Here is a 10,289-nt window from a genome sequence, read left to right as displayed (position 1 = left end):
TCACCTTATATTCTTTTCTTGAAGAAATTTTTTCATAGTATTGTGGAAATTCAATCACCTTCCACAGGTACTATGAATCTTGATTATTCACAGTTCATCTTATGGAGTTCAAGTTTACTTTGCTTTTACTTTCCTTTTTATTTTATTTTATTTTATTGTATCTTATGTTTCTGACGCAACTGTATTTCATTTTTGAGACAGACTTTGCTCTCCAGGATATTTTGATCCCTTGGTGAGTTAAACTTGAAGAAAATGAACTCTTCTTGGTGCAGACCAAATGGACAAGGTATTGATGATATACTACATTATTATTTAAAATGGTACAGCCCAAACATTTAGCAATGTGTTGTCAGGCAATTGTATGATTGTCTCATTGTATATGTCACAGAGTACAGCTCTGTGAGTGTGTGTGCTCTCTCAAAGAAGAAGAAAAATATTATACTAAAATTATTGTATGCTTACTGTAGCAAACAAATCACTTATATGAAATATATCAAATTTTGGCATTAGTGATATTATCATGCCAAATTATAAGTAAAATTAAGCATAGAAAGTTAAATAAGACAAACAACCAGTAGGTCTTACAACAAGAGTTTTAATCCATTGACCAAATTAAATTCTGTATATTTCTTCTAGTGAAGATCACATTGACAGGCTTTTTCTTTTTCTTTTTTTTTTTTTTTTTGCATGGGCAGGCACCAGGAATCGAATGGCATGGCGAGCGAGAACTTTGCCAGTGCACCACCATTGCCTGCCTGACAGGCATTTTTAAAAATAGAAAACTAAAAACTCAAAAGATACACCTCATAATAGAGTCTCATAATGTAGGACAAAAACAGTAAAGAATCTGGGGCCAGGGGTTGGTGGTCCTGGGCACTAAGGCATGAATATGTCTTGGAAACCTGAGACACTGGAGATCTGAGGCAAGGGGGTAGGAGAGAGGGAAAAAAGCTCTGCTCTAGGGAATAGACAGAAACATTTGTGAAAGCCACACCCTGAGACACAGACCCATGTGGAGTGCAAAGACTGAAACCTAAGCAGAAGAATATATGTTCCCCTTCGCACTCTACAAACACATTAACAAACCTTTAGTAATAACAGGAGATTAAAACCTGAAGAATTGCAAGAACAGGTTTGAAAGAATTGTAAGAATCAGAGAAGCAGCACAAAGGGAAGACCTAAAGCCAAGAGGAGAGACAAAAATGAGGCTACTAGAGGAATTTGTAATCTTTCACAAGAAAAAAACTTCAAATAGGGAACAAAGTCTGACCGATTAACATGAGCCCATACTAAAGATTTATCTAACTCAATTACCTACTGCCACCTTTCACAAAAAAGTTACAAGTCATGCCAAAAACAAACAACACAAAACAAAAATGCCTAACAAAGACAATTTGAAAAGAGAGCGCCATCATCAGAAAAGGAATCAGAAATGACATAGATTTTGGAATTATTTACAGGGAATTTAAAATACTCTAAAGTAAAAGTAAACAAGCACTACAACATAGGTTGGAAATTATAAGAAAGAATCTAATAGAAATGTCAGAAAGTGAAAACGTATAGCTAGAAATGGGGGGAAAACCCAGAACACAATATCCAAGAGCTATGGTAGAGTATTAAACTCTATTAAATACGCAAAATTGGAATCTCAGAAGGGGAAACAAGTGAAAGCAAAGCCGGAAAATATTGGAAGAAATTATGACTGAAAACTGTCAAACACAACAAGGAAGATTGTCAGAGATGAAAAAGGGACATCTCATGATGATAATAATGCACTTAATTCTCCAAGACAACCTAAACATACTAAGCATGTAAGAAACTAATGACAAACCTTCAAAATACATGAGGTCATAATCAGTGATTCAGAAAGGAGAAGTAAACAAATCCACCAGTATAGTTCAAGATTTCAGCCTCCATATCTCAATAGTTGCTAGAGCAGGTAGGCAGAATTTATCAGGAGCAGCTCCACCAACCAACTTGACCTAATCGACATTCATAGGACCCGACATCTAATAACAGCAGAATCTATACCGTCCTCAAATACACATGGAACTTCCTACAAAATAAGTAGAACACATTCTGGGCCACACACACACATGCAAGAAGAGCAAAAAAAAAGCCCTTAACAAGTTTAAAATAATACAAATCACGCCATGTGCATTCTTAGGCAATAACAAATTTAAGCTAGAAACTGATGAAAGAAGGATCTCTGGAAAAATTCCAAATATTTAAATATTGAATAGAACAGTTTAAAATAGCCAATTGATCAAAAAGAAAGTTACGAGGGAGGTCAAAAGTTGTTTTGAAGTAAAGGAAAATGAAAATACACTATGTAATTGGCATAAAGCTTCTGTTTGGCATGATGGAAATGCTTTGATGATGGGTGGTAAAGATGGACGCACCCATCATGAAAGTGATCATCACTGAATAGCATATTTGGAAGTGTTTAAAATGGGAACAACACAAAGCACGCCCACTAACTGCATTCATGAAGGGAATATATGAGTACTCTGTACTTTCTGTACTGTTTGTAAATCTCCAATTTCTCTATTAAAAAATGAGAAAAAATTATATTATACACCTAAAAGGTTGCTGGAAATATATGGCATCTAACGCATATAATGGAAAAGAAGAATGACTGAAAATCAATAATCTAAGTCTCTACCTTAGGAAACCAGAGAAAAAAAGTGCAAATTAAACCCAATATAAGCAGAAGAAAAGAAATGATAACGCATAAATGAAGAAATTGTAATCAGGGTATTATTAAAGACAATGAATGAAAACAAAAACTGGTTCTCTAAAAAGATCAAACAAATTGAAAATCTATAGCCAGGTTAATCAAGAAAAGATGAAAAAGGAGATACAAAGTATAAATGGAAGGAATGAAAAAAGAATATACACGTGACCTCACAGACATTAAAATGCTCCAAATTTTGAAATCTTAGATGAAATGGTATAAGTCTTTGCAAGAGACAAGCCACCAAAACACACAAGGCAAAATACATAAACCGAATAGTCCTATGTATAGTGTAAAAATGAACTTGTAGTTACCACTGCTCTCCATCCCTGCGTCCTCCCACCACACACATGTACAAAGCAAAAGAAAAACCTCCAGGTATATACAGTTTAACTGGTGAATTATTTCAGACCTTTATGAAGAACACAAATTCTACACACCATCTTCCAAATAAAATAGAGGAGGAAACATTTCTCAACTCATTTTATGAGGCCAGCATTATCAGAGAGGGATCTCAAAAGAAAAGACACCTACAGACCAATCACTCTCATGAATATAAGCAAAAATAGTACACGCAGAAAAATGTGAGGACAATTCATCACAAGTGAATTTTATCCCAGAACTGCAAAGCTTCAAAAAATTTGAAAACATGTCAATGTAATTCACAATGTAATTCATTGAAATTACACAATGTAATTACATTGAAAAAATTCAATGTAATTTTCTTATATAATATTAATATATTATATAAGAAAAGCCATGTATCCATAGATATAGGCGCAGAAAAAGCATTTGACAATTCGACGTCCATTCAAAATGACATTCCCTTACTACCAATAGAGGAAACCTCCTTAATAAGAAAGGGTATCTACTAAAAACTTACACCTAATTTCATTCTTAAAGGTGAAAGACTGAATGCTATACTGGAACTATTCTGGAACAAGACAAGGCTGTCCTCTCTTGCCAAACCCATTCAACATAATATTAGAAATCATAGTTTGGAAGATAAGGGAAAAAATAAAACTCACCTTATTTGCAAATGACAGGAATGTCTATGAAGAATATACCAAATAATCTTTAAAAAAATTCTCCAAGAAGTTAATTTAGCATGGCACAGAATATAAGTCAACATATGAAAGTCAACTACATTCCTATTTCCAGCAATGAGAAATTTATATCTGAAATTATAAGAATGATACCAGTCAAACTACTGTAAAAATGATTTTATAGGTAAAATTTAACAAAGTAACTGCAAGATGTGTATGTGAACAGTTATCAAATACTGATGCAAGAAATTGCAATCAAAGGTCTAAATAAATGTAGAGATATGCCATGCTCATGATTGGAAATCTCCTTATAATTAAGGTATCCATTTTCCCAAAGTAGATCTATAGATTCAATACAACATTAAATAAAATCTCAGCAAGTATTTTTGAATAGAATTGACAAGCTGATCTAAAACTGATATAGGAAGGCAAAGGAACGTGAATTGCAAATCAATTCTCTAAATGAAAAATAAAATAAGAGAATATAGGTTAACAGATTTTAAAATTGCTATGAATTTACAATAATCAAAATAGGATCATAATGATAAAATATGCATACAGATAAATGGAAAAGAATAGCCAAAAAATAGATCACAAAATATAGTCAACTAATTTTGACAAAAGGCCAAAGTTGATTCAAAGGAGAAAGAATAGTCTCTTCAACAAATTGTATAGGAATAAGTGAATGTCCATATGCCAAAAAATTCATCCATACACATAACTAATACCTCATAAAAATTAACTCAAAATAGATCATAAATCAAAACATATAAAAGAACAGATTTTAGCATAAAAATATAGGAAAAAGTCAATATGACCTTGGGTTTGATGATGAATTTTTAGATACAGTCTCAAAAGGGTGATTTATGAAAGAAGAAAAGTTTGGCTTTATCAAAATTAAAGTCTTTGACTCTGGGAAAGTCACTGTTAAGAGAATGGGAAGACAAGCAACAGAATTAAAATGCACATTAAAAAATACAAACAGGGTGCAAAGTTAGTTCAGTGGTAGAATTCTTGCCTGCCATGTGGGAGACCTGGGTTCGATTTCCAGCCCATGCACTTCCCAAAGACAAGCAAGACAAAGAAAGAAAGCAAACAAACAAACAAAATTTCAACAAATCGTGCTGCAATAATGGGATACTCACATGGAAAAGAATGAAATGTGACCCTTAACATACAGCATACAAAAAAAAAAAAAAATACAAGCAACCCAATTAAAAATAGGCAAAATATCTGAAAATATACTTCACCCAAAATAGACCTATACAGGCAAATGAAAACTAGAAAAGGGGCTAGCACGGTGGCTCAGTAGGTAGAATTTTCACCTGCCATGCCAGAGACCTGGGTTTGTTTCCCAGCGCTTGCCCATGCAAAAAATAAAAACAAAAACCAGAAAAGATGCTCTGCATTATCTGTCATTAGGGAAATTCTCATTGAAACCACTGTGGTATACAATCACACACTTAGTAAAATGGCTAAAATCCCAAAAGCTCACAAGGATAAATTCTGGTGAGGGTGCAGAGCACTGGGAACTCTCACGCATTGCTCGTGCCTCTAGAATGCAAATAGTACTTTTAGAAATTTCTTAAAACTTAAACATAGATTTATCCCGTGGCTCAGCAATTGTACTCCTTCATATTAACCAAAGCTTTGTGTCCATGCAAAAAACTGCCCACCACACAAATATTTATAGGCACTCCATTCATAATTGTTAAAAACTGTAAGTAACCAAAATGCCTTTTGATAGGGGAATGGATAAACACTGTGGTACATCTATACAATGGAATATTATTCAGTAATAAAGAAAATGTATGGCTTCACATAATGCTGTAGATGAGTCTTAAATGCATTTTACTAAGGGAAAGAAGATATTCCTAAAAACCTATACATAGGGTGCACGGGTGGTTCAGCAGTAGAATGCTCGCCTTCCATGTGGGAGACCCGGATTTGATTCCCAGACCATGCATCTAAAAAAAAAAAAAAAAAACTATAAATTGTATGATTCCATTCATATTACCTTCTGTAAAAAGCAAAAGAGTTGAAATAGGGATGAAAAATAGACTGGCGGTAGCCAGGGGTTGGGAGAAGGGGGAATGGTTGACGGCAAAGGTGATACACCGGATAACTTTCAGAATGAAGGAAATGTTCTGTAAGGTATGGGATGGTGGATACATGACTCCGAGCATTTGCTAAAACTTATGCCACAGAACAAAGAGAAAATGTTCAAGTGTATGGAAACAGAAAAAATAAAAGAGAAACAAAACCATGTATCAACCAGAATGTTGGGAATCCCAGGATCAATGTGGACTGTCACAAATGAATTAACTATATTACAAATATATGCCATAACCCAATGAAAGGAATGGTGATAAAAATAAAATGTCCTGACTAACTTTGTAAAATGGTGTTTTGGATGGAAACTGTAAGGCTAAAGACAAAAGGAATGTACATAAACATTGTACTCTACTTGCTAAAGTTCTCAGTAGGGTATGGGCTAATGTAATATTTGACATGTGCTCTGAGTTTGAGCAAATACCTAAATAGATGGCAGATGACTGAAGCCAGATTTCCTACTGTTATGAAAGGAAGCTACAGACAAAATTAAAAAAGACATCTAAATGAACCCTGTTTCACTGTATTCACATCAAAGATCACCTGTATGCTATATGTACTTAGCACTCTCTCTCTCTCTCTAACATATATATAATATACAATATAATATACATATGTTAAAGTGGCCTGGTTCAATTTGGTTTGGGAAGCAACAGGGCATCAGACAGGACATTCATTCTTCCACTGTTAGGGTTGTACAGTCTTCTCCTTCCAATGGCAGGTGGCCCATAACCAGCAGGCATGGGGGTGATGGGCCTCAGTGGCTGGGTATGGTTCTGGGAACCCAATCCCAACTCCCAGCTGGAGTGAGGAATCAGGTAGAGGCCTAGAATGGCTCAGTTTGTATATGTGCTCTACACACTGATGGATAGATACAAAAACAATGTGTGTATTTGTGTGTGTGTGTTTGGGTCTGTGTGTGTGTATTCATGGTTAGTATTCATGCATATATTACCTATCTTTGTCTGCTGAGAGAGCTTAGAAGCAATAACACCCCAATGGCAATGGGCACACATTCATTGTCTAGACCTTTATTTCTAAACATAAATCTCCAGTAAAAAGAACCAGAACTCTTTGGAGAGATGGCCGCTTCTACGTCTGCAAAAAGAAAAATACAAAATGAAAGTGGAGCATCTTTTAGTACCAGAAAGTAAGGAAGTGTTGAAAAACAAAAGATAGGGATATGTCAAACAAACATATGAGCCAACTGGAAAGAGCTACCAATGTCTAAATCTGGGAATATGTGAACAAACTATAAAAAATGTAATATTGGGATATAACCTAAAATATAAAATCAATATGCATGAGTCCACACTGATATAAATGATTGATAAATACACTGGGAGGAAGAGCAAAATGTTTCTTAAAAAATATGTGTAGATATTCTCCTACTCCAGGAAGAGGAGCTTAACGTTTCCCCTCTTTGCTCCCTAAGGGTGGGCTACATTTAGTAACTTGCTTCCAAAGAATTGATTAGGTAAAGAGGACAATAGTAACTTTACAGTGAAAAAACCAGGACAAAACTTCATTAATCAAGTGATGAAAGTTAACATCACATTGATGTCACATGGCTCTCATACTGCCAGGTAGAAGATAACAAGGAGGGTGCTTTACCTTTGTGATATTCTTTTCAAAACCCCACATTACTTAATCTGAACATGATTAGAAATATCAGACAAACCTAAAGACAAAGTCATTCTTCAGGAAACTTGGCCAGTACGTCTGAAGACTATTGAGGTTATGAAAAACAAAATGATAAGAAACCGTCAAAGGCCAGAGAATTTAGTAAGACGCAATAGCTCAATGCCATGTGATAACCTGGATTGGATCTTAGAGTGGAAGGTAGATATTGATGGAAAAACTGTACAATGCCAAGAAAGTCTGGATTTTAGAAAATATTAATCTGTCAAGACTGATTTCTTAATTTGACAAATGCAAACATGAAAATGTAAGATACTAGCATTAGAGGAGTTTGGGTAAAAGCAATGTGAAAACTCTGTATTACGTTTGCTAGCAACTCTTCTATAAATCTAAAATTATTGAAGAATAAAAGTTTATTTAACATGCATGGCACATACACACACGCACACACACACAAACACACTTAATTATAGAAATAATTCCTTTAAGCAAAACCCTCAGGTCACTATTAGAGATCCAGTCTAATATTTTTCATGCTTATATTTCCTTTTTTAATAAATGGCTTATACTTCCATTTAAGGATGTTAATATACAACTTACATTAGCTTCCCTCTCTTTATATGTGGAAGTGAGATGACAAAAAATTTTCAAGCAGGAACAAGCCTTTTGTAGCCCCTCCCCCACTGAAAACCATGAAAAATTGTAATTAACAGGCAAAAATATTGAGAATTTTCTGTAAAAAACAGTGCAGATAAGACCCAGTATAAGTATAATGCTGATAATTAGTGCTAACATATTTTTTGAATGAAAAATAAACAAATGTATGACCATCTACTCTGTAATATAAAGCATGTGAAGGAAAGCTATACTGGGAAATAAACAGATGAGATCCCCAGGTGTAGCAATGCAGTCTCTAAACTTGAAGAACAATAACTGTGAATAAAGAAATTCTTTGAGGCAATAGGGGGAGGTTGCATGAGAATCAAATTAATTCAGGAGCCCAACATTGGTGCAACAGGAGTTAATCTGGTAGAGATGACACGGTAAAAAAATCAGGTGACATGGTAAAAAAAAACAGGTATTAATAAGCATAAAAAAAAAGGCTTTAGGGTATGTGGTAGGATAAATGATGGCTTCCCTGGACATGTCCCTGTTCTAATCACTGGAACCTATAAATGTAACCTTACATGGCAAAGACTGCAATTGTGATTAAATTAATAACATGCGACGGGGAGATTATCCTGGATTATCCAGGCAGGTCCCAAGTGCAATTACAAGTGTCCTTATAAAAAAAGGGCAGAGATTGATTTTAATGCACAATAGACATGCGATGTGTTGATAAGGGCAGAGATGGAAGGGCTATGACCTCAAACCAAGGAATGCCAACAGTCATGAGAAGCTGGAAAAGGCAAGAATGGAATTTCCCTAGAGCCTCTGAAGGGAGTACGGCCCTGCCAACACCTTGATTTTGGCCCAGTGAAGCTGATATCAAGCTTCTAGTCTCCAAAACTGTGAGAGAATCCTTTTCTGTTGTTTAAAATCCCAAGTTTACAGTAATCTGTGGCAGCAGCCATAGGAAACTAGTAGAGTATCTAACAGCACTTGAATACGTCCACTACAGGAAAGTAGTTTGGGAAATTATCTCTCTCTTGTGTAAAAGTATTATTAATTTCTAGAATTAAAAACAGAGTATCTAAAAGAAAAGATGTTGATCTTCAATACTGATAAATATGGACCTCTCTCCTTTAAGAAAGAGCTTAAAAAAAAAAAACAGAAAAAATCAAACTGTATGAAAGAGAACACACTAAGGGCTGGTTTGAATTTGTTATGTATCCCAGAAAAGCCATGTTTTTCTAATCCACTCCTGTGGTTCAGAGCTGTTGTGGGTGGGACCTTTTGATTGGGTTGTTTTCATGGAGATGTGGCCCACTCAATTCAAGGTGGGTCTCAATTCTCTTTACTGGAGTCCTTTGTGAGAGGATTTAAAAAAAAAAACAGTAAAAGCTGATTGAGCCCAGAGACATTTAGCCAGAGAAAGAAAATGCCCCAGGGGAAGCCAGAAAGACTCACAGAAACTGAGAGCCATTTTGAAACCAGGGTCCAGGAGAGAATGATCAGCAGACATCTCCACATGTCTTCCCAGGAACAGACGGACCCCTGATACCAGCAGCCTTTTCTCAGAGAAGGTATGTCCCTCTTAATGCCTAATTTGGACATTTTCATGGTCTTAGAACCATAAATTAGTAACTCAACCTTGTAAAAAGCCAATGCATTTCTGGTACATTGCATTCCTTCAGCTTTTGCAAACTGAAACACACCACAAAATGGTGATAAAATATAATGAAGATTTTATTCTTAATTCTCTGAAGTTTAAGACAAAAAACCTACCTTTATAAAAAGTGAATAATCTGAGGTAGGCATTTTAGAAAATCACACCTTGATATGAACACACATATGCATTCATTCAGTCAAACTCTTTTCAATGGCATTAAACAGCAATTATATATCTGCAGTAAACCAAATCAGGGTACTAGGAAATCTGATTGATTAATTCTCACAGAATTTAGGAGAAAGGATAAAGAGAGGACAATCATTAAAGCAAACGGTAGTTACAGAAAAAAGGAAAGGAGAGAGGAAGAGAGATGTGAAAAAGAGAGGTATATCTAGATATAAAAACAAACGCAGGATGAGAAAATGTACTGATACAGCCAATAATAGTGATGTTAATCATAATAAATTGGGTAGGTGATGGA

The sequence above is a fragment of the Tamandua tetradactyla genome, chromosome 3, assembly GCF_023851605.1.
Source record: "Tamandua tetradactyla isolate mTamTet1 chromosome 3, mTamTet1.pri, whole genome shotgun sequence".
Classification (NCBI taxonomy): Eukaryota; Metazoa; Chordata; class Mammalia; order Pilosa; family Myrmecophagidae; genus Tamandua; species Tamandua tetradactyla.
The sequence above is the reverse complement of the archived record's forward strand: the minus strand, read 5'-3'. Positions refer to the sequence as shown.